The following is a 25,840-nucleotide window of genomic DNA, read 5'->3' as shown; positions in this document are numbered from 1 at the left end:
AATGGGGAGGAGGATCTCTCTTGCAGAGTTGGGAAAATTAGAAGAGATGCTGTGTGCAGCGACCCTATACCATGTGCAGGGACGCCCCTCCAGGAAGGTGGTGTAATGTACGTGATGACCACCAGGTGGTGCCATTGGCATCGGTGAGGAAGCGCAGCCAGGCTCAGATTCCGGTGGGTGTCTGCAGCTCCTGCTTAGCTTCTGCTTGTTTTGTTTTGTTTTGTTTTTCTTTTAAAATGATGGCTCCCCCAGGAACACAGAATCAGAATCTCCGGGGTTGGGGCTGAAACTTGTATTTTAGCAAGTGGTGTTAGTCCACACTATGAAAATCTATGATCCGCTGTTTTTTATAGAGATGGGGGTCTTGCTGTGATGCTGAGGCTGGTCTTGAACGCCTGGCCTCAAATGATCCTCCCACCTTGGCCTCCCAAAGTGCTGGGATTACCAGCATGAACCACTGTGCCCAGCCTCTTAAGACCGGCTATCTAGAGCACCAAGCAAGGGTGCTCTCTGGAGTAATGGGTTCTTGCCCTTGGCTCTCCCTGGCTTTGGCACAGGACCTCCATGGGTGAATGAGCCCCTGGGATTGATAGGACAGCCCCTGATGGAGCTCACTTCCTGGCTTTGATCTTGGCTGTCCCTCCATGACACTTCTGTGCACATCCTCCCGCCCCATCCAGGCACAGCATCTGCGCTGAGGAGAGGCTTGGACCCTGCAGCCTGCAGGAAAACACCACTGGATAAGTGACTCCTACCGCGGAACACCCCTCAGCAGCTTAAAGCAAAGGAAGGCGTGCCAGGAGGTGCCATAGTCCATCCAGGTCAGAGATGAGGGGACCTGACCTCAGGTGGTAGAAGGAAGGGAAGAGAGGAAGACTCAAGAAGCTTTCAGGATGTGTGGGGCTGGGAGGAGAGGGACGGGTCTAGAAAAGCCTCACCCCTCCAAATGTGGTTGAGGGCCAGCAGCAGCAGTAGCTGGGTTTCTTAGAAATGCAAAATCCAGTCTGTAGCCCCAACTACTTAGGAGGCTGAAGCAGGAGGATCACTTGATCCCAGGAGTTTGTGTTCAGTCTGGGTAACATAGTGAGACTCTGTCTCTAAAAGAAAAGACAGGAAAGGAGGGAGAGAGGGAGGAGAAAGAAAGAAATAAATAGAAAAGAAAGAGAAAAAGAAAGGAAAAGAAAAAAGAAAGGGAGGGAGGGAGGAAGAAGGAAAAAGGAAGGAGGAAGGGAGGGAGGAAGGAAGGGAGGGAAGGAAGGGAGGGAGGGAAGGAAGGGAGGGAAAGAAGGAAGGAAGGAAGGAAAGAAAGAAAAAAAATAGAGAAGGAGAAAGAAATCCAGAATCTTAGGCCTACCAGGCTTGCTGAATGAGAACCTGCATTTTAACAAGACCTCCAGGTGATTTACGCATGCCTTGAGGTGTGCAAAAGCCTGGTCTAGAGCGTGCAAAGCCCTGGTCTAGAGCGTGCAAAGCCCTGGTCTAGAGCGTGCAAAGCCCTGGTCTAGAGCGTGCAAAGCCCTGGTCTATACCAACTAAGATGCTCGCTGTTATGAGTGGGCAGCAATGACATCACCCATGGTAGAGGATGGAGGAGGAGGAGCAGGAGAAAGCCAGGGGCGGTGGGGAGGGGGGTATCTGAGTTCCAGTGGAGTCTCCAGAGTTGGAGGGAGCCTGAGGTTACCAGGTGCAGTGTTGGGGAGGAGCTGAGCATGTGCCTGAAGCTAGGGGAGGGCAGGGTCTTGCAGGAGGTGCAGGAGTGGGAGCTGGGGGCACACCTGTGATAGCTGGAGTCCTGAGTGCAGATGAAATCTCTCTGGGAAGTGGGGTAGCACTGACAGTGCCCAGATGGCCAGTGATATGGACGGAGTGGATTTGGGCTCAGCTCCTCTGACTCCATGGTTGGTCTTGTCTGCCCAGGGCCCTCTTCAGAGTTGCCTGGCCTTTGTGACAACTTGTCCACCTGACGCCTCCACGCAGTCCTTCACTGGCTTGCAGTCCCCGGTAGCACTCACAGCCTTCTTCCCGCAGCCCAGGTCGCTGCTGTCTGAGGCCCCCCCGCCCCCCAACCCAGGGAACTGCACATCACACCTGCTTGCTTCTGCCAGAATCCTGAGCGGTCCCCCTTATCCCCAAGCCTCATTGATTCTGCGCCCCAAATCCATCCACTTCTCTTCATTCCCACTGCCACAACCCTGGTCCAAGAACATCACCTTGAATCAGACGACACAAAGGGCCATCCCAGGATCCAGCACTGACCTCTACAATCTACTCCAACCACCGCAGTCAGAGGGACTGTCCCAAAATGCAAATCATTCCCACATGCTTCTGTGTGGGCATCTCTGGTGGCTTGTCACCAGGGCATGTCACCAGAACAGTGTTGCTGCCACAACCTCTCCAGCTCTGCCTGGGTCTCTCCCCATGGCTCTGGCACCAGCCTACCCCGTGGCCTTCTGCCTCCAGCCAGGCCAGCTCTTTTCAGCCCCAGGACTTCCCGTGTGCCCCCAGATCTCCGTAGTGGGCTCCTTCCCTACCTCCCCACCTCAGGGAGGCCTTGCGCGTCATTCCCATTCTCAGCACCATTTCCCCACCAGAGACCCGCGCTGCAGCGTTACATCTGCTCATCGCCCTGGTTATTGTCCGTCTCTCCCCACAACTATCAGCTTCCTGCAGTGAGGATAGCAGGACCAGACAAATGTATTCACTCTGGTGTTGAGTGACTGGCCAGCGTGTTCCAGAATCCAGAGAAATCTCAGGTCCCTGGGGCTGAAGTGGTTGGGAAAAGCTTCCTGAAGGTCCTTCCTGAGATAAAGCTGGAAAGAGGGGCAGGCTTTTTGTAAGTACAGACTATTTTGGGCAGGGTCAAGGGTGAGAGATGAGACTGAAGTGTGTGCACAGGAGATGAAAGAGACCAACCTGGCTGCAGGGGGCTGGATGGGAGTGCAGAGGGCCTCAAACACCAGAGTGGCGAGGCTAGATCCAGCAGGCCCCAGAGGCCTCTGACAGAGTCCAGGTAACCCTGAGCTCTGGCCCCAGTGTCCTGCTCCTGACCTCTGCGCCCTGGGCCAGTCCATATCCTGACTCACACCGGGCCCCATTCCCATCTGAGCTCACCTCGGCCTGCGTCTTCGTCAGTTTTCTGTTGCTATCACAGAATATCACAGATTGAGTAATTTACAATGAAGAGAAGAGTATTAAGCTAACAGCGCAGGAGGCCGGCAAGTCTGAGATCAAGGGGCCAGCATCTGGCGAGGGCCCTGCTGACGTGTCATCCTATGGCAGTACGTGGAAGGACAGGGTGTGTGTGCTCCAGAGACAGACCAAGAAGGGACCGAACTCACTTTGATAACAAACCCACTGCCGTGATGATAGCATTGATGGACTCAGGAGGACCCAGCCGTTGTGACCTCATCACCTCTTAAAGGTCCCACCTCTCAATGCTGTAGCACTAGGGACTAAGCTGCCAGTGCAGGAACTCTAGGGGACACTTTTAAGCCCCGGCAGCTTCTCTGTCCCGACTCTCGTGGCCTTCCTGACTTTCAAGCCCCCCTTCCTCCAGGCCAATAATCACAACTGTCCCTGTCCCAGCACAGGCCGTCAGCCCCTCCTCCACCCAGGCCAGAATCAGCGGCAGCAACCCTGGGCACCCCGACCTGCCCTGCCTGCCTGGCCCCTGGGGGACTTTAGCCACGCTCTGAGCCCGTTTCCTCACCTGTAAACCGGGGTGAAGACATTTCCTCCCTGAGCACAAAATGTTTTTCCACCCTCCTGCTTCAGACTTTCTGGACCAGTGGGGAAGAGGGGACCTCCTGGAGCTGACTCAGGACCAGAAAACAGTCCCCACCAGCTCTCTAATTTGACCCCAGATGTGTCTTTCTCCTTGAATACAGCGGGTCGGGCAGCTCCCTTCCTCACCACCTCCCCTTGGAGCCCTGGATTCTTATCTTGAGTGCAAAGCAGGGCCTCACCCCGGGGCCCCAGTACACCTCTCCTCCCTCCCATTAGTCCTCCCAGCTCACCTCAGTTCTCCACCAAAGGCTGAGCATGCCAGCTATCCACGGGCGCCTGCCCAGGGCTTCCCGGCTGTGGCCAGGGCAAGAGGACAAGACAAGCTCTTGGACAATCCACTCCGCCCCAGCCTTCTGGCTTCTGGAAAGCCCTGGGGAGTTCCAGGCTCACTGCTGGCCCCAGCCCAAGCTGCCACACCCACAAATACTCTCTGCTGCCATCCATTCCTCAGCCCTGCTTCCTCCTCCAGGAAGCCTCCCTGGTGACCCCAGCCCCCAGGAATGAATGGCATTGATCTTTATGCAGAATTACAGAACTTTTAAAATTTTATTTTTGAGACAGAATCTTGCTCTTGTCACCCAGGCTGGAGTGCAGTGGCACAATCAGCTCACTACAACCTCTGCCTCACAGGCTCAAACCATCCTCCCACCTCAGCCTCCTGAGTAGCTGGGATTACAGATGCACTCCACTATACCCAGCTAATTTCGTATTTTCAGTAGAGACGGGGTTTCGCCATATTGGCCAGGCTGGTCTTGGACTCCTGGCCTCAAAGGATTCACCCGCCTTGGCCTCCCAAAGTGTTGAGATTACAGACATGTGCCACTGTCGCCGGCCTCAAACTTCTTTTACAGATTCATGCTTTGTGGGGTGTAGGGTCTCCCCTTTGTTTCTGACCAAGTGCCCAGTGTTTGGGGGCTGCCGTGAGCCCCTCCTCTGCTCCCTGTACACAGAATGGAAGCCTGGCTGAGCGCTAGACCACTCGTTTTCTGGACAGGGTCAGGCAGGCATACCTGGGAGCAACCACACCGGGCCTGCGCGTGGCTGAGGGACAGGTTTGGGAACCTTAGAAGCACATTAGGCCTGAAGCTCAGAATGCAGAAGTTTGGGCTGAGTATTGGGCAGCCACGGAAAATGCTGCACTGCCACCCTGCCCGGGAAAAGAAGCAAGGCAGAGAGAACTCTGCATAATGATGTCTTTGAGCAGGCCTGTCCGCAGCCACAGGGCTCTTGACGGGTGTTGTCTGGGGAGAGGGTGCCAGTAGCTGTGGGGGAAGGTGCTGTGCCTGCCAGACCTGCAGCTCCTAGGCTGAGCCACTTTTGGACAGGTCTCCTCCCATCCCAAGCCACAGGCCCCAGAGTCCCCTGTGCTGGTGGCTTTCCTGGAGGGGGTGAACCTCGCTGGAAGTTACCAGGTGGTTAGTATGGACAAGTCCAGCCTGGAGCTACTGAACTGGGGACACACCCCACGCCAAGGCACCTTCTCTTAACTCAGCCACGTGCCACACTGCCTGAAGGACTGTGGGCCAGCTCACGTTTGGACAGGGCCTTTTAGCCTCCCCCTAGCCCAGGCAAGTCATTTTGCAGATGAGAAAACTGAGGTTACAGAGGCTGACACATGATTCTCCAGGGTGTTATGTGGCAGACGTATCTTCACTCCCCTGGTGCCTGTCCCTGTCCTTTCTGGGTGGGGAAGGTGAAAGGGGTTTCCTGGCAGGAATCAGTCTGGTCCCTACAAAGGGCCGAGGCCATCATGCTGGGGCTGAGGCAGATGCCGGCCAGCAGGCTACATACGGCAGAGAGGACCACACGTCACGCTCAGTGGCCAGAAGCACCAGTGCCAGGGCGAGCATCCTGTCAGTAGCAGGGAGGTGGGGTGCATCTAGTGTGTCTGCAGTTTGTCCCTTCCGGTAGGTTTGTAGTCTCGCTGACTTCAAGAATGAAGCTGCGGACCTTCGCAGTGAGTGTTACATCTCTTAAATGTGGTGTGTCCAGAGTTTCTTCCTTTCGGTGGGTTCCTGGTCTCATTGACTTCAAGAATGAAGCCGCGGCCCTTCACGGTGAGTGTTAACAGCTCTCAAAGGTGGCACGGACCCAAAGAGTGAGTGGTAGCAAGTTTTATTGTGAAGAGTAAAAGAACAAAGCTTCCATAACAGAAAGGAGACCCAAAGGGTTGTGCTGCTGGCTGGGGGGATGGCCAGCTTTTATTCCCTTATTTGTCCCCTCCCATGTTCCGTTTTTGTCCTATCAGAGTGCCCTTTTTTCAATCCTCCCTGCAATTGGCTACTTTTAGGATCCTGCTGATTGGTGCATTTGACAGAGCACTGATTGGTGCATTTTACAGAGCACTGATTGATGCATTTTACAATCCTCTTGCTAGCTACAGAGCACTGATTGGTGCGTTTTTACAGAGTGCTGATTGGTGCATTTTACAGTCTTTTTGCTAGCTACAGAGCACTGATTGGTGCGTTTTACAGAGCACTGATTGGTGCATTTTACAATCCTCTTGCTAGCTACAGATCACTGATTGGTGCGTTTTACAATTCTAGCTACAAAGTGCTGATTAGTGCATTTTACAATACTCTTGTAAGACAGAAAAGTTCTCCAAGTCCCCACTGGACCCAGGAAGTCCAGCTGGCTTCCCCTCTCACCGGCTTCAAACAGTTCTCCTGTCTCAGCCTCCCTAGTAGCTGAGACTACAGGCGTGTGCCACCACACCTGGCTAATTTTGTATTTTATTTATTTATTTATTTTTGAGACGGAGTTTCGCTCTTGTTACCCAGGCTGGAGTGCAGTGGTGTGATCTCGGCTCACTGCAACCCCGCCTCCCAGGTTCAAGTGATTTTCTTGCCTCAGCCTCCTGAGCAGCTGGGATTACAGGCGTGCATCACCATGCCCAGCTAATTTTTTGTATTTTTAGTAGAGAGGTGTTTCACCCTGTTGACCAGGCTGGTCTCGAACTCCTGACCTCAGGTGATCCACCCGACTTGGCTTCCCAAAGTGCTGGGATTACAGGCGTAAGCCACCGCACCCAGCCCATGTTTTTATTTTCTAAAAGCAGTTTTTTTTCTCTGTAGTTTCTCACCCTTTTATTTTATTATTTTTTTATTTATTTACTTATTTAGAGACAGAGTCTTCCACTGTCACCCAGGCTGGAGTACAGTGGTGCAGTCTCAGCTCATTGCAACCTCCACCTCAGCTTCAAGTGATTCTTGTGCCTCAGTCTCCCGAGTAGCTGGGATTACAGGTGTGTACCACCACGCCCGGCTAATTTTTGTATTTTTAGTAGAGACAGGGTTTCACCATGTTAGCCAGGCTAGTCTCAAACTTCTGACCTCGTGATCCGCCTGCATCAGCTTCCCAAAGTTCTGGGATTACAGGTGTGAGTCACCACGCCTGGTCTCACTCTTTTATTAAAATATAAAATTCTGTTCTTGAATCATGGATGCACTACCTCCCTGGGGATATTAATAAGAGGCTTATTTTTAAAGCCTTTCTTTCCATGTGTGGTTTCTGCCTCATTCAAGCTCTTGTTTGTTTGTTTGCCTGTTAGTTTTGGTCTCTAGACTTGACATAAGAAGCTTTCCTCAAATGTGTGGTAATCTTTAACAATCCATTCACATTCAACAATGGGGAAAAATAGGATGGAGGATTTTCAGTTCTAGCCATGACAGAGAAATAAGAGTTGGATTCAGCTTTGTGTTTTAGGCAGCAATAATACCGTAGAAAATATATGGAGTAAAACTACAGAAATGTGACTTCGAAAGAAGAGAAACACATGTGCTAAGCTCCATATTAATCCCAGCTTTCTGCCTGGGAGAACTTTTCAAACAATAAACTGTGGCTGAGATAGGAGGCATTGGCCTTATTGGGTAAAGGACATGGAGACTAGACTTTAGAGCTGCTGCAGCAGCTGGAATTTATGGGGCAGAATAAGAGAGAGGAAGGACTGGTGCAAAGAAGAAACTGAGCAAGACGCATAGTGCTTCCATTGACTCCGGCCAAATGCTAAGCTGGAATGCCCAGGATAGTATTCTGTGAGGCCAGTGAGAGGAGAACTACTGGGAAACTGAACTGAATTGATTTCAGAGGCCACATAACATTGGAAAAAAATTGTATTTCAAACAACTCAAACAGAACGAATTTGCTGAATGCCAAGCATTCATATGAGATGCCATAAAGGTCAACCAAAAACACTCTTTAAAGGAAAATAACATAATATAGACTGATAATAAGGTAGCATAACCATGTCCAACATACCATAAAAAATTACTACACATATAGGAAGTAGCAGAAGCCCATAAAGAGAAAAAGCAGCCGGGGATGGTGGCTCCCGCCTGTAATCCCAGCACTTTGGGAGGCCGAGGTAGGTGAATCACAAGGTCAGGAGTTTGAGACCAGCCAGAGCAACATGGTGAAACCCCGTCTCTACTAAAAATGCAAAAATTAGCCAGGCGTGGTAGTGTGCACCTGTAATCCCAGCTACTCAGGAGGCTGAGGCAGAAGAATCACCTGAACCCAGGAGACAGAGGTTGCAGTGAGCCGAGATTGCACCATTGCACTACAGCCTGGGCAACAGAGTGAGACTCCATCTCAAAAAAAAAAAAGAGAGAGAGAGAAAGAAAGGGTTAATAGAAACAAATCCAAAGATGACAAAGATTATAGGATTAGCAGCTAAGGTTTTTTGACCAGCTATCACAAGAAATTCAAGGATTTAAAGAAAAGCATGGAAATAGTAAACAGATGGGGACTCAGCACAGAAATGAAAGTGTGAAAAAGAAAAATTAGAAATTCTAGAACTAACAGATACAATATCAGAAATTAAGACTTCACAGGATGGACTTAGGAAACTGAATAGTGCAAAGAAAGGATTAGCAAATCTGAAGGCAGGTCAATAAAAACTATCCAATTTAAAGCACACAGAGAAATACAAAAAGAATAGAGCCTTGGTGGTCTGCCGGGACATATCAAGCACTCTAAGGCAAATGTAATTAGATCCTTAGAAGGAGATATGTTATATTGGGACAGAAAAATATTTGAAAAAATAGTGCCAAATTTTTTCTAATTTTGATGAAAATTACAATCCATATATCTGAAAAGCTCAATAAACTCCAAGCAGTATGAACACACACCCCTAGCCGCATTAAACTGGAATTGCTGAAAACAAAAAATAAATAGAATATCTTGAAAGAAGTCAGAAGAAAAGGATGCAGTACATGTAGGAAAACAATAGGAATGACCGTGTTATTCTCATCAGAAATGACAGAACTCGTAGAAAATGAAACAGCTCCTTTGAAGTTCTGAAAGAAAAAAAAATCTGTCAATCAGAATTACACATCTATTGAAAATACCATCAGAAATGAAGGTGAAATAAAGATATTTTAAATGAACAAAAGCTGAAATAATTCACTAGCAGAAGATCTACATTACAAGAAATATTAAATAATTTTTCGGTATGAAGAGAAACAATGCCAGATTTTCCTTTGTTTAATGAGTTGCCTTCAAATATTTGTCAAAAATTAGTTCTCCAAGTATATGTGGGTCTATTTCTGCAATCTCTTTTCCATTAATTGAATTCTCTATTGTGCCAATCCCATGCAAGTCTGATTTTATCGCTTTATGATAAGTACTGAATTTAGGTAATGTTACCCTTCTAACTTTGTCTTTTTCAAAATGACTTTGGCTCTTCTAGGTGCTTTTAATTTTCATTTTCTTTCTTTTTTCCTGAGAAGCCTCTAATCTCTCATAGTTGCTTTTAATTTTCTTTTCTTTTTATTTTATTTATTTATTTATTTATTTTTATTATACTTTAAGTTCTAGGGTACATGTGCACAATGTGCAGGTTTGTTACATACGTATACATGTGCCATGTTGTAAATTTTAGAAACAGCTTTTCAATTTCTATATTTAAGAAAACCTACTGGATTTTAATTGGAACTGTATTAAATCTATAGATCAATTTGGGGATAATTAATATGTTAATTTGCAATTCATTGTTAATATATAGGAATAAAATTGACTTTAGTACCTTGATCTTGTATCCTGCAACCTTGCAGAATTCATTTATTAGTTTCAGTAGCTTTTTTGGAGATTCCACCAGCTGTGTTCTAAAGTATATATACATTGTGGAGTGACTAAACCTAGATAATTAACATATGCATAATCTCACAGTTATTTTCTGTGGTGAGAATACATCCATTATGTTAGCATTTTTAAGATTACAATATACTGGCCGGGCCCAGTGGCTCAAGCCTGTAATCCCAGCACTTTGGGAGGCTGAGGCAGGTAGATCACCTGAGGTTAGGAGTTCGAGACCAGCCTGGCCAACATGGTGAAACCTCATCTCTGCCAAAAAAACAAAAATCAGCTGGGCGTGGTGGCACGCGCCTGTAATCCCAGTTACTCGGGAGGCTGAGGGAGGAGAATCGTTTGAACCTGGGAGGCAGAGGTTGCAGTGAGCCCAGATTGTGCCACTGCACTCCAGCCTGGGCGACAGAGCAAGACTCCATCAAAAAAAAAAAAAAAAAAAAAGACAGATAAAGTGAGAAGAAAACCCACAAAACGGGAGAAAGAAATTGCAAATCACATATCTCATAAAAACCTACTATCCAGAATATATATAAATTACTTCTTTTAGGAAATATCTATTCAGGTCCTCTGCCCATTTAAAAAACTGGGTTATTGTCTTGCTATTGAGTTGTTTGAGTTCCTTATATATTTAGATATTGACTTCATATTAGATGTGTAGTTTGCAGTGTTTTCTCTCATTCTGTAGATTGTCTCTTCATTCTGTTGATTGTTTTTTCCTTTGCTGTGCAGAAACTTTTTAGAGCTGGATGCAGTGGCTCACACCTGTAATCCCAGCACTTTGGAAGGCTGAGGTGAGCAGCTTGCTTGAGTTCAGGAGCTCAAGACCAGCCTGGGTAACATGGCAAAACTCTGTCTTTACCAAAAAGAAATCCAAAAAACAAAAATCAGCCGGGCATAGTGGCATGCACCTGTCCTCCCAGTTACTTGGGGGGCTGTGGTGGCAAAATCACCTGAGCCAACTAATAAAAAAGAAGAGAGAGAAGAATCAAATAGACACAATAAAAATGAAAAAGGGCATATCACCACTAATCCCACAGAAATACAAACTACCATCAGATAATACTATAAACACTTCTATGCAAATAAACTAGAAAATCTAGAAGAAATGGATAAATTCCTGGACACATACACCTTCCCAAGACTAAACCAGGAAAAAGTCGAATTCCTGAATAGACCAATAACAAGTTCTGAAATTGAGGCAGTAATTAATAGCCTACCAACCAAAAAAAATCCCAGGACCAGACAGATTCACAGCCGAATTCTACCAGAGGTACAAAGAGGAGCTGGTACCATTCCTTCTAAAATTATTCCAAGCAATAGAAAAAGAGGTACTCCTCCCTAACTCTTTTTATGAGGCCAGCATCATTCTGCTACCGAAACCTGGCAGAGACACAACAACAACAACAAAATTTTCAGGCCAATATCCCTGATGAAAATTGATGCGAAAATCCTCAATAAAATACTGGCAAACTGAATCCAGCACACATCAAAAAGCTTATCCACCACAATCAAGTCCTCTTCATTCCTAGGTTGGCTGGTTCAACATACGCAAATCAATGTGTAATCCGTCACATAAACAGAACCACTGACAAAAAAACACATGATTATCTTAATAGATGCAGAAAAGGCCTTCAATAAAATTCAACACCCCTTCATGCTAAAAACACTCAATAAACTAGGTACTGATGGAACATATCTCAAAATAATAAGAGCTATTTATGACAAACCCACAGCCAAGATGATACTGAATGGGCAAAAGCTGGAAGCATTCCCTTTGAAAACCAGCACAAGACAAGGATGCCCTCTCTCACCACTCCTATTCAACATTGTATTGGAAGTTCTGGCCAGGGCAATCAGGCAAGAGCAAGAAATAAAGGTATTCAAATAGGAAGAGAGGAAGCCAAATTATCTCTATTTGCAGATGACATGATTGTATATTTAGAAAACTCCATCGTCTCAGCCCAAAAACTCCTTAAGCTGATAAGCAACTTCAGCAAAGTCTCAGGATACAAAATCAATGTGCAAAAATCACAAGCATTCGTAAACACCAATAATAGACAAACAGAGAACCAAATCATGAGTGAATGCCCATTCACAACTGCTATGAAGAGAATAAAATATCTAGGAATACAACTTACAAGGGATATGAAGGACCTCTTCAAGGAGAACCACAAACCACTGCTTAAGGAAATAAAAGAGGACACAAACAAATAGAAAAACATTCCATGCTCATGGATAGGAAGAATCAGTATCGTGAAAATGGCCATACTGCCCAAAGTAATTTAGAGATTCAATGCTATTCCCATTGAGCTACCATTGACTTTCTTCACTGAATTAGAAAAAAACTACTTTAAATTTCATATGGAACCAAAAAAAAGCCCGTATAGCCAAGACAATCCTAAGCAAAAAGAACAAAGCTGGAGGCATCACGCTATCTTACTTTAAACTATACTACAAGGCTACAGTAACCAAAACAGCTTGGTTCTGATACCAAAACAGATATATAGACCAATGGAACAGAACAGAGGCCTCCAAAATAACACCACACATCTACAACCATCTGATCTTTGACAAACCTGACAAAAACAAGCAATGGGAAAAGGATTCCCTATTTAATAAATGGTGTTGAGAAAGCTGGCTAGTCATATGCAGAAAACTGAAACTGGACCCCTTCCTTACACCTTATACAAAAATTAACTCAAGATGGATTAAAGACTTAAATGTAAGACCTAAAACATAAAAATCCTAGAAGAAAACCTAGGCAGTACCATTCAAGACATAGGCATGGGCAAAGACTTCATGTCTGAAACACCAAAAGCAATGGCAACAAAAGCCAAAATTGACAAATGGGATCTAATTAAACTAAAGACCTTCTGCACAGCAAAAGAAACTATCATCAAAGTGAACAGGCAACCTACAGAATGGGAGAAACCTTTTGCAATGTATCCATCTGACAAAGGGCTAATATTCAGAATCTACAAAGAACTTAAACATATTTACAAGAAAAAAAAACAAAGAACCCCATCAAAAAATGGGCAAAGGATATGAACAGACACTTCTCAAAAGAAGACATTTATGCGACCAACAAACATATGAAAAGAAGCTCATCATCACTGGTCATTAGAGAAATGCAAATCAAAACCACAATGAGATACCTTCTCATGCCAATTAGAATGGCGATCATTAAAAAGTCAGGAAACAAGAGATGCTGGAGAGGATGTGGAGAAATAGGAACACTTTTACACTGTTGGTGGGACTGTAAACTAGTTCAGCCATTGTGGAAGACAGTGTGGCGATTCCTCAAGGATCTAGAACTAGAAATACCATTTGACCCAGCCATCCAATTACTGGGTATATATCCAAAGGATTATAAATTATTCTGCTATAAAAGACACATGCACACGTATGTTTATTGCGGCACTACTCACAATAGCAAAGACTTGGAACCAACCCAAATGCCCATCAAAGATCGACTGGATAAAGAAAATGTGGCACATATACACCATGGAATACTATGCAGCCATAAAAAAAGAATGAGTTAATGTCCTTTGCAGGGACATTGGATGAGGCTGGAAACCATCATTCTCAGCAAACTAACACAGAAAACCCAACACTGTATGTTCTCACTCATAAGTGGGATTTGAACAATGAGAAAATATGGGCACAGGGAGGGGAACATCACACACTGGGGCCTGTTGGGGGTGAGGGGCAAAGGAAGGGATACATTAGGAGAAATACCTAATGTAGATAATGGGTTGATGGGTGCAGCAAACCACCATGGTACATGTATACCTACGTAACAAACGTGCACATTCCGCACATGTATCCCAGAACTTAAGTATAATAAAAAAAAAAGACACCCAGGAAGAACGAAAAATATAGAATTTAACATACTAAATGGCTAGCTACATGGTATGGTCATAGTAAGATTGAGGGAAGAAGAAATGTAACAGTATGTCTGAATATACATTTTATATGCTTTTGAAATATTTTAGATACGTACAAAAATAAAAGTAAATTTTAAAAAATCACCTGAAGCTGGAGGTCAAGTCTGCAGTGAGCTGTGATCACACCACTGCACTCTAGCCTGGGCAACAGAGTGAGACTCTGTCTCAAAAAAATAAAAAAGAAAAAAGTAACTTTATAGCTTGATGTAATCCCATTTATCTATTTTTGCTTCATTGCCTATGCTTTGGGGTTATCTGCAAAAAGTCCTTACCCAGGCCAATGCCGTGGAACTTTTCCCCTATGTTTTCTTTTAGTAGTTTCATAATTTGGTTCTTAATTTAAGTCATTAATTCATTTTGAGTTAGTTTTTGTATGTGGTGTGATCTGAGGGCAGGTTTGGACACTCAGTCCATGATTACTGTCCTGGAATATGGGATGTGGGATGCGGGGGTTTGCCTGGTGGTGGGCCTGGTATTGGGGTCTAAGGAAAAGTCCTATGCTTACTTCCCTCTCTTCCTCCCCAGAGGATGGCATCTCTCAATTCAGTGCTGCCTGGGGCTGGGGATGGATGATGTGGGTAATTTAAAACTGCCTCTCCTGCCATCACCAATATACACTTTCTCATTATGCTACAACCAGGTACTGCAATCTCTCAGCTGGCTTCCTTAGCGCATGTGAAGATATTTTCAAGCATGAATAGTTGTTCAAATTGATGTTTCTGTGGCGGGACAATCACTGTAAAGTCCTATTTTGCCGTCTTGCTTCACTCCTATCCAGCAAAAGAGAGAATCTTGAAAGCATCACAAGAGAAGTAAACTTGTCTCATATAAGGGATCCTCAATAAGATTAACAGGTGATTTCTCATCAGAAACCATGGAGGCCAGAAAGTTGGCATATTTAAAATGATGAAAGAAAAAAAAACTGTCACCAAGAACTCTATATCCAAAAAACAATTCCTTAGAAAATTTGTAATTTAATTTTTATTTCTAATAAAATGAACACTTCACAGATTTGCATGTCATCCTTGCCCAGGGGCCATCCTAATCTTCTCTGTGTCATTCCAGTTTTTAGTATATATGCTACTGAAGCAAGGAAACCCAGAAAAACAATTCTTCAACCAATAATAATTCAAAGCCCTTTCATGGAGAACAATCTCTTCAATAAATGATGCTGGGCCAACCAGGTATCCAAATGCAAAAAAATAAAGCTGAGGCCTTTCCTCACACTGTAAACAAAAGTCAACTCAAAAGGGACCAAAGCCCTAACAGTTAAAGGTACAAAAAACTCTTAGAGAAAGCACTGTGGCAAATCCTAATGCCCTGGATTTGGCAATGGATGCTCAGATGTCACCAAAGTCACATGCAACAACAACAACAGATAAATCTGTACTTTATCAAGACTAAAAACTTTTGTGCATCAAAGAACACTGTCGGCCAGGTGTGGTGGTTCATGGCTATAATCCCGGCACTTTTGGGAGGCTGAGGTGGGTGGATCACTTGAGGTCAGCAGTTTGAGACTAGCCTGGCCAACATGGTGAAACTCTATCTCTACTAAAAATACAAAAATTAGCCGGGCATGGTGGTGCATGCCTGTAATCCCAGCTACTCGGGAAGCCAAAGCATGAGAATTGCTTGAACCCAGGAGGCGGAGGTTGTAGTGAGCTGAGATCATGCCACTGCACTCCAACCTGGGCGACAGAGCGAGATTCCTTCTCAAAAATAAAAATAAAAATAAATAAATAAATTAGTCAGGTGTGGTGGTGCACACCTATAGTCCCAGCTACTTGGGAGGCTGAAGTGGGAGTATCACTTGAGCCCAGGGGTCTGAGGCTGTAGTGAGCTATGATTATGTCATTGCACTTTAGCCTGGGAGACAGAACGAGACCCTGTTTCTTAAAAAGAGAGAGAGAGAAAGTGTGAAAAGATAACCCTCAGAATGGGAGAAAGAAATTGCAAATCATGTATCTGATAAAAAATCTACTATCCAGAATATATAAAGCATAATTATTATTATTATTATTATTTTTATTATTATTTTATTATTATTTTTGAGATGGAGTTTCGCTCTTGTTGCCCAGGCTGGAGTGCAGTGGTGCGATCTCGGCTCACCACAACCTCCACCTCCCGGGTTCAAGCGCTTCTCCTGCCTCAGCCTCCCGAGTAGCTGGGATTACAGGCGTGTGCCAGCACGCCCGGCCAATTTTTTTTTTTTAATTTTTAGTAGAGATGGGGTTTCTCCATGTTGGTCAGGCTGGTCTCGAACTCCTGACCTCAGGTGATCCACCTGCCTGGGCCTCCCAAAGTGCTGGGATTACAGGCGTGAGCCTCCGCACCTGGCTGTGTAAAGCACTGCTACAACCTAACAACAATAAAGATGTACAACCCAACTTAAAAATGGACAAAGAACTTGAATAGACATTTTTTCAAAGAAGATACACAAAGGGCCAACAAGCACATGAACAGATGCTCAACATCACTAATCATCAGGGAAATGCAAATCAAAATCACAATGTGATATCAGTTTACAACCACTACAATGGCATAACAACAGAAATTGACAAGTGTTGACAGTGTCTTAGTCCATTTGTGCTGCTGTAACACAACTCCATGGACTGGGTAAATTATAAATAGAAATTTATTTTCTCACAGCTCTAGAGGTTGGGAAGTCCAAGATTAAGGCTCCAGCAGACTTGGAGTCTGGCGAGGGCTGCTCTCTTTGCTTCCAAGATGGTGCCCTGTTACTTCATCTTCCAGAGGGGATGACCACTGTGTTCTCGGGAACAGGGAAGGGGTAGAAAGGCGAGGCTCATAGCAGGAAACCCTGGCACATCCCATCTCCCTCAGTCTCTTCTCTTGAGTCCTCTCTCTAAGGGGCCTGGAGGGATGGACCAGGCAGCTGTTGGGAAAGGAAAGCTCTGTCAGCCTTTAGGGCCACATTTAAATGGGACATGAGGGCCCAGCACCCTGAGGGTGGGGCTTGACATCAGATCCTGGGTCGATAATTGAGGAGGCTGGCAGTGCAGTTATTTGTGCAAGCCTGTAAGTGTTCAGCCTCAGTTTACTATCTAAGAAGTCATAGGTGATACTGGAGAGAGAGAGAGAGAGAGAGATGACCTGGGCTGATTTCCCCAGAGAGCCTGGCCCCAGAGACACAGATCTGGGTTAGTATCTCAGTTTTACACCTAAAAACTTAGTAAATCTTTGTAAAGTTACCAATCCCTTGGAGCCTCAGCTTTGTCGTCTGTAAAATGGGGACAATAATACCTACGGAAGACTATAGTGAAGGAAAAGTGAAGAAAGATTTTATACGGTGCCTCATTCCCCAAACATTCTGAGGCAGCGAGATGGTGTACGCAGAGGACCTGGACCAGTAAGCCTCCTTTGCTGTGTTCCCTCTCCCCTCCACATCCCGTCCCTTCCTCCCTCCCAGGCTGCGTTCATGACCTCACCTGTTTCCCACCCGCGATCAGGAAAGGGTCTGATAATCCTATCCTATGCAGAAAGCCGGTCTGTGTGGGAGCCCAGGGCCCCAAGACTGGCATAGAGGAATGGGGGGAAGACAGGATCTCCCCAGGGCCCCTGACAACGCAGCTTTGCCCTGTGTAAGCCTGGCTGGTTTCCACCAGGTGTTCAGGGGTCACTCCAGCTCACAATCCATTTGCACTGAAGTTGTACCTGTGGCCATGGCAGCACGGTACCACCTTGCAAACACACCCTGCCCCTGCCCCCTGCTTCCTAGCAGACCTGCCTCTCCCCCAGATCCAGCCAGCACACTCACCTCTCCAGGCACCCCGCTGGCCAGGCCCCAGCGCACATGCCTTCATGCGGCTGTAATCACAGCACCCTTTCCAGATGCTTGCGTGGGCTTCCAAGTTGCGACACAGTCCTCGGAACTTTGCTTTCTAGTGCTGTGAAGCCAAAGCACGTAACTCCAGAGCCACACCCTTGCCGTGAGTGGTTTTCCCCTTCTTTCGGGTTATTTCATCAGGGTAAATTCCCAGCAATCAGAGTCTTGAGCTAGAGAACATGAATATTTGTATGGTTCTCGCTGCTTATTGCCAAATTATTTTCCCACAGGCTTGTGTGCTTTAGCTATGAATAAATGAATAGATTGAATAGATTAGTTTTATTATAGCATTACTGCCACTGATCCTTTTTTTTTTTTTCTTTGGAGACAGAATCTCACTCCATCACCCAGGCTGGAGTACAGTGACATGATCTCAGCTCACAGCAACCTCCACCTCCTGGGTTCAAGCGATCCTCCTGCCTCAGCCTCCCAAGTAGCTGGGATTACAGGTGTGCGGCCACCATGCCTGGCTAATTTTTATATTTTTAGTAGAGATGGGGTTTCACAATGTTGACAGGGTGGTCTCGAACTCCTGACCTCAAATGATCATCCCTCCTCAGTTTTTTAAAGTCCTGGGATTACAGACATGAGCCACTGCACCTGGCCTCATTGATTCTTACCATTAACTTTTCAAAATTTTTGCAAATAGCTTTGTGTGTGTGTGTGTGTGTGACAGGGTCTCACTCTGTCACCTAGGCTGGAGTGCAGTGGCGCAATCATAACTCACTGCAGCCTTGAACTCCTGGACTCAGGTAAACCTCCTGCCTTAGCCTCCTGAGTATTTGGGATTGCAAATACCTTTATTTTTGTTTCTATAAATAAAAACTGCTTGTCAAAATATTCTTACACTATAGACCAATAGGAAGTCCTCTGGTAAACAGATATCTTACACCAGATAACCGTACATTCATTTTTAGTCTGCCATCATAGCTCTTCCTAAAAAGCACATCGCATGTTATCTCTGCGTCCTTCGTAGGATATTTTCCCGCGTGATTGTAATGCTGCTATGACACTTAGTGGTCAAGAAGCCTTTGATGTCATCTAATGCCCTGTCCATAGTCACACTTCCCCACTGTCTGAAAAATAAAGTATCTTTTCATGTCTTTTGTTCAGATAGAATCCAAACAAAGGCCACACGTATCTGGGTGTTGTGCTTCTTAATTCTCTTGTAACCTAGAGCACCCCCTCTTCCCTTCTCGCGGTTGGCTTGCGGCACGAGCTGGTTTCTGTCCTGCAGAGGGACCCTCCCTCCCGATCTGGGCTGCCTTGAGGTGTTGTTTAATGCGACCCTCCATCCCCTTCCTCCTTGAAACTGGAAGTCAGTTCCAAAGCGAATGCCTAGGATCCAGGCTCAACTTTTTTGGCAGGAAGCCTCAGGGGTGGGGCTGGGAGCATCCTCACACATTCCTTTGGAGGCACAGGGCATCTGGCTGCTCCTGTCTTGGGGATACAGTCAACGGCCCCTCCAAGGTAACTGTCCCCATCGACATTCTAAGTGTTGATCAGTGCCTATGGCCCAGCGGTCAGCAAGGATCTGCTCCTCAGCTCAGTGCTGAAGGAAGCAGTGATTCCATCATTCACTCATTCATTGACTCCTTCCAGTTGAAAATAAATCTGGAAAGAGGAAGGAAGCTGGCGTTCATGGAGCACCTTCTAATGTGCTGGCACAGTGCCTGACGCTGTGTTGTACTGTTTTATTGATCTATTTAATTTATTCATTTTATTTATTTATTTTAGACAGGGTCTCGCTGTTGCCCAGGCTGGAGTGCAATGGCATGATCTCGGCTCACTGCAAACTTCCTCTCCTGGGTTCAAGTGATTCTCTTGCCTCAGTCTCCCCAGTAGCTGGGATTACAGGTGTGCACCACCACGCCCAGCTAAGTTTTGTATTTTTTGTAGAGATGGGGTTTCACCATGTTGACCAGGCTGGTCTTGAACTCCCGACCTCAGGTGATCTGCCCGCCTCGGCCTCCCAAAGTGCTGGGATTACAGGCATGAGCCACCGCACTCGGCTGTTACATTTAATCTTCAGAACAGCAGGGCGAAGAAGAAAATGGGTAGGATCACGACAGAAATCACAGCCAGTAACACGGGCTGCCTCATCTCATCAATCCCACCCTCGCGGCAGACTGTGTGTTAGATCCCTAATTTACCAGTGAGGAAAGCAAGGCTGGGATCCAGTACTGACAGGCCCCAGGGCACAGAGCCAGCAGGAGGCGGGGTAGGGTTAGTTAGCACAGGTGTCTTCCCTTCTGCAGTGAGCTTCCTTTCTGCACAGGCAGCGGCGGGGTCACGGCCCGCCTCAGTGCTGGCTGCCCTCAGGCAGTGCCAACCCAGACGGGGTCCATGTGTACACAGGCCCACCTAACACTGCCTTTAGAACTTTCTGCTACAAAGACACAAGCATGACCAACAGTGTCCTTGGCTCAGCAGATGTTTATTCGCCACGGTCCCAGCTCTTCATAGTCCCTGTGCAACATCAAGGCGGTCCAGGAGCCCGTGGGCTGTCCAGTGGAGGTGGCCAGGGGAGGCCAGCGGAGGCTCACCTGGAGATGGAGCTGTGGGGAACACTGGCATGGAGATGGGGCTGGGGCCAGGCAGTGCAGGAGATGACCGGGCTGTGTAGAGGGTGAGCAGCCATGGGGCTTTGAGACAGCCCAGAATAATGGAGGAGGAATCATCTAACTCCTAGGAAGTCATCTTAGTCCATTCAGGCTGCTACTGCAGAGTGTCACAGATTAGAGGGCTTATCAACAACAGAAATTGATTTCTCACAGTTCTGGAGGCTGGGAAGTACAAGGTCAAGGCACCAGCAGCTTTGGTGTCTCGCAAGGGCCTGCTTTCTGGTTCTCTAGCTGTGTCTTCTCATGGCAGAAGGGGCAAGGGCCCCCTTTTATATGGGCAATAGTTCCATTCATGAGGGCTTCATCCTGTGACCTAATAACCTCACAAAGGCCCTCCTAATACCATCATTTTGGGGCTTATGCCTCAATATATGAATTGACGGGGCTGGGAACAAACATTCAGTCTACAGCAGAAGGCAGCTGCAGAATCTTACCCAGAACCTCCACATCATCAGCGGGAGAAAGACAGCACCAGCCATCTCTTCACACTGGGGAACACACAGCCATCAAAAGAACAACAGGGGCCACACACTGGTGGAGGTTTCACTCAGCAAGACAGGCGGACAGTGAAAAAGTCAAAGGGGAGGTTTCACTCAGCAAGACAGATGGACAGTGAAAAAGTCAAAGGGGCAGAAACATGTGGACACATTGTGCGCTTTGTGATACACTCATAGAAACTTTTTTTCTTAAGACGGAGTCTCGCTCTTGTCACCCAGGCTGGAGTGCAGTGGGATGATCCTGGCTCATTGCAACCTCTGCCTCCCGGGTTCAAGCGATTCTCCTGCCTCAGCCTCCCGAGTAGCTGGGATTATAGGTGTGCGCCACCGCACCCGGCTAATTTTTGTATTTTTAGTATAGACAGGGTTTCACCATGTTGGCCAGGCTGGTCAGGAACTCCTGACCTCAGGGGAACTGCCCGCCTCGGCCTCCCAAAGTGCTGCGATTACAGGCATGAGCCACCATGCCCAGCCAATAGAAACTCTTTTCTTTTTTTTTTTTTTTTTTTTTGAGACGGAGTCTTGCTGTGTCACCCAGGCTAGAGTGCAGTGGTGTGATCTCGGCTCACTGAAAGCTCTGCCTCCCGGGTTCACACCATTCTCCTGCCTCAGCCTCCCGAGTAACAGGGACTACAGGCGCCCACCATCACGCCTGGCTAATTTTTTGTATTTTTAGTAGAGACGGGGTTTCACGGTGTTAGCCAGGATGGTCTCGATCTCCCGACCTCGTGATCTGCCCACCTCGGCCTCCCAAAGTGCTGGGATTACAGGCGTGAGCCACCGCGCCCGGCCAGAAACTCTTTATCCATGCTGCAGGTGGGCGTAAACACAGGAAAGGGCTGCAAGGAGTGGGAGCAAGCTGAAACCACTGTTACCTGGGGCCTAGGATTCGGGCGGGGGGGAGGGGGGAAGTTAATTGTACATATATATAAGAAAAGTGAATTCATGGATTACTTGGATATTTAAAACTAATCTAACAATACAAACGGAAAGTGGTTCTGAGACTACGTGGAAGCTGCCAAGGCTCAGGGACACTTCCAGGCACAGAAGGAAGGCAGCACAGACAGGCCCCTGGGAGCCAGGTCAAGCACTGAAGAATACAGGAGACACATGCGTAGCTCCCAGCACCACACCAGGCCCACAGTGGGCCCTTATGCACAGCGGCTGGGACCACCGTCCTGGGCAGTCTCTCCCTGGCCTGCCTTTGTTTATTTTATTTTAATTTTTTGTTGTTTAGAAATGGGATCTTGCCATGTTGCCCAGGCTGGTCTCAAACTCCTGGGTTCAAGTGATCTTCCCACCTTGGTCTCCCAAAGTGCTGGGATTACAAGTGTGAGCCGCCGGGCCTGGCCTCTCTAATTTTCCTTTGACTGATGGGGGTGGGGACAAGCTGGGACCTTGGGGGTCAGACTCCAGCTAGCTGTGTGCTGAGGATTCAACCCTGTTCTGTGGAGCCATAAAGTCCTGAGCCTGAGGCTGCCCTGGGCTGGTAGTGCTGGACCATTGGCTGCCCCGGCAGTCTTGTTCATCCAGGCCCGGTCTGTGGTCACTCCTCCAGCTCCAAAGCCTCTCGAGGTCACGGATGGAGGGAGAAGAGGTGCTACCGTCCTTAACCCAGCACGATCACGTTGGTTAGAACACTCAGACCTGGCCAAGCGGATGGAAGGGGCCTTTGCTGGGGGTAGAGCCTGGGGAAAACTTTCCTCCTTCAAAAGATGGAGAAGCTCCCAAGAGGCCTCTTTCCTCCTGCCTTGTGCTCTGGACCCTGGGCTCTGGAAGGCCAGGGCAAGGCCAACTAACCAGACAAAGCCAAAAAGCAAAAGAGAAAAGAGAGCCCAGGTCCTCAGCACATCGCCGGGCAGCTAAGCAGCCCTGATACTGAAATCCTATTCCGCTCACTGCTGTTGTTTAGCATGTAGGGTGGGCATTCTGTTCCTCACAGCCAAACTGCCCTGTGGAGAAGCAGTGCAAACTGAAACCCTGCCAGCAACGCACCAGCGAGCTGCCTCCTGCAGCCTTTCCTGGAGAAGGGCTCTGTCCAAAACCCTTGATGACAGGGCGAGGAGGATGCAATCTTGGGAAGAGGTCAAATGCCCTCACTCGGGCCCCTGGCCTGCCTCCGTAGCCATGAAGCTGTGTGGACACTGCGGCGGATGCCCTGCCCAGAGCCGAGGCCTGCCCTAAGGTCACACGACACTCCCCATCTCTCTCTGCAGGGCAGGCCGGGCCTGGGGTGTGGGGGAATTGATTCCCCTGGGTAGAAGTGGGTGAGGAAATACCCCATCTTCTTCCACTCAGAGGGACCCCTTGAGGCTTGAGCCTCCGATTCTCTAGAAGATCCCAGGGGACAGAGCCTCGGTTGCTCTAGGATAACGGCTCCTCGACACATTCTCATAGCCTCCCCTCCCTTCCCCACGCCCCCACAGTGTTTCCTGGGAACCTGCACCCAAATAACCTACTTTAAGCACCCTGTTAACTACCTGCACATACGTCCTCGTTTCAGAGTCTGTTTCCGGGGATCCCAACTGAGACAGCAACCTCAGGCAAGTGGCATCCCCATGTGTGCCTCAGTTTCCCCATCTGTAAAGGGATAATCATGAGGGCTGGTGCCCAAGTGCCAATGCCTCCTGCTTCAGGTCACAGCACCCCACTCATCTGGGGGCTCGCCATGCCCCATGCTCAGTCTTAGTGGCACTTTTCATGCTGGTGCCCAGGCCTCCCTAGGCCCAGAGGAGCAAGGCCCAGGCAAGGCCAATTAGGGCAGCCCACCTGGGCTGTGAGCCCTGCAAGGCGTGCAGTGAGGACAGACAGACGGCTCAGTGCCCTGGTGTGGCTGCCCATGGTGCTCCCCTGCTCACCTCTCAGCCCCCACTCCAGCGGGTCTGGCTTCTGCTCGGCCCGGCCCTGGTCTCTAGCCTTCCTGCCCATTCCATAGGCTGCCCCTTGGCCTTCCATCACCCTGTCCATGCCAGGCTCCTGCGGATGGAAACAAATCCTGGCCCCCACTTCCTCTTTCCCCAGCTCTCTCCATTTCTAGGGTTCTGCAGGAGCATCTTCCATGTGTTTGATAGAACGTGTGTGGCACCCTTGTCTCCTGCCAGTGGGGGCATTGCCATGTTGCAACCCCGTTTCCATTTCCGGTGCCTTCACCGGGCATCTGAAACCCGGGAAGCACACACTTTACCCCAGAATATGTGTTTTGAAGACAGGGGCTCGGCCTCTGCCTCTCTCCACAGGGACCCAGAAACCAGCCCCAAGTGGGGTTCCCTGCACCCCCTGCATCCTCCACCCCCTTCGTTTCTGTCCTCCCACCCCAAGCATCTACCCTCACAGCAACCACAAAAAAAAAAAAAAAAAAAAATGCAAATAAGGGCTGGGCACGGTGGCTCACACCTGTAATCCTAGCACATTGGGAGTCCGAGGCGGATGGATTGCCTGAGCTCAGGAGTTTGAGACCAGCTTGGGCAACATGGTGAAACCCTGTCTCTACTAAAAAAAAATAAAAAAAATAAAAAAATAAAAAATTAGCCTGTAGTCCCAGCTACTAGGGAGGCTGAGGCAGGAGAATGGCGTGAACCTGGGAGGCGGAGCTTGCAGTGAGCCGAGATCGCACCACTGCACTCCAGCCTGGGCGACAGAGCAAGACTCCGTCTCCAAAAAAATACAAAAAAAGCAAAATAAGACAGGAACCCACGCAAGTCAGTGCACAGGGCTACTGACCCAGCGATTTGGCTGTATCCTAGTCTGGCCTCATCCTAGATGACCAACAAGGTGCACAATTGAACCAACACAGTGGGGCACATGGAAGTTGCTGGACACATGACTGCCATCAACAGCCACATCTCCAAGGACTCTACCTGCTCCCACCAGCACCTTCCAGTACCCCCAGGTCCCCACCCATCAATTAATGCAGCACAAGAGGTGGCAAATTAATTAATGCAGCACAAGAGGTGGCAAAATCATGGAAAAAAGAGATTGCCTCAGTAGGGGATAAACCAAGTAATTTGTGGGATGGCTATTTCATGGAAGACTAGGCAGCCTGGAAGAATGGATTAAATGCGAACAACTCACTTGGAGGAATTCCACAGTGAACTTCTAACAAGGATGCAGAGAAGTAAACATAATATCCCAAAACAAAACCAACAAGAACTCCATGCGCGTGTGAATGGTTACATGAATGTGGAGAGAAAGGTAGAGAAGGTTATACACCATGAGGTTAGAAATAGATGCCTGGAAGGGCTGGGCACGGTGGCTCACGCCTGTAATCCCAGCACTTTGGGAGGCTGAGGCGGGTGGATCACGAGATCAGGAGTTTGAGACCAGCCTGGCCAAGAAGGTGAAACTCCATCTCTACTAAAAATAAAAAAAAATTGACCGTGCACGGTGGCTCACACCTGTAATCCCAGCACTTTGGGAGGCCGAGGTGGGCAGATCATGAGTTCAGGAGATTGAGACCATCATGGCTAACACAGTCAAACCCCATCTCTACTAAAAATACAAAAAATTAACTGGGCGTGGTGGCAGGTGCCTGTAGTCCCAGCTACTCGGGAGGCTGAGGCAGGAGAATGGCGTGAACCTGGGAGGCGGAGCTTGCAGTGAGCCGAGATGGCACCACTGCATTCCAGCCTGGCGACAGAGTGAGACTGTCTCAAAAAATTAAAAAAAAAACAACAAAAAAGGAAAGAAATAGATGCCTGGAGCAGGAAGGAGAGGAGGGAGGAGGGAGATAAAAAATAAGAGAAGAGCAGGAGCCAGGAGTCTCTGAGGAACAATACCATACCTTGGTCCAGTGCCTCCACGGACCACTAATGGCTCAGCCAGGACCTGTAGCTGTGCAGGGGCCCTGCCCAACGGCCCAGGAGGGACAGGTGAGGAGCTGCTTCAGATCTTTTCCGGGGCTGCACGGGTGAGGGAGAGGCCTCAAGACAGATCCAGGCCACACGCACACCCTTTCTATTCGCTTATATATAAATGTGTCTAGTAAGCTGTAGAAAATTCTAATTTAAAATAATGTCTCTATAAATGTGTCAATGAACATATTATACAAAAAAT

General features: G+C 47.7%; 1 long non-coding RNA gene and 1 other non-coding gene across 8 annotated transcripts in view; one reads left to right on the top strand and one right to left on the bottom strand.

The window, feature by feature from the left end:
* The window catches only part of LOC112133434 (uncharacterized), a 37,697-nt gene extending 22,870 nt beyond the window's left edge, over positions 1-14,827 (top strand). The window contains exons 2-4 of one of the 7 annotated variants that reach the window (XR_010140141.1): positions 681-5,843; positions 6,909-7,030; positions 14,461-14,827. This is a non-coding gene — a long non-coding RNA (uncharacterized LOC112133434). Of the gene's footprint in view, positions 1-680 lie in introns of all 7 variants that reach the window. The other 6 variants (XR_010140139.1, XR_010140145.1, XR_010140142.1 and 3 more) reach the window with 6 other exon arrangements.
* On the bottom strand, positions 14,809-14,912 carry LOC112133553 (U6 spliceosomal RNA). The gene has a single exon (XR_002915197.3). It is a non-coding gene; the product is annotated as a U6 spliceosomal RNA (small nuclear RNA).
* Positions 14,913-25,840: the final 10,928 nt, after the last annotated feature.

Source organism: Pongo abelii, chromosome 4 (genome assembly GCF_028885655.2).
Source record: "Pongo abelii isolate AG06213 chromosome 4, NHGRI_mPonAbe1-v2.0_pri, whole genome shotgun sequence".
NCBI lineage: Eukaryota > Metazoa > Chordata > Mammalia > Primates > Hominidae > Pongo > Pongo abelii.
This window is presented reverse-complemented; position numbering and strand designations above follow the sequence as displayed.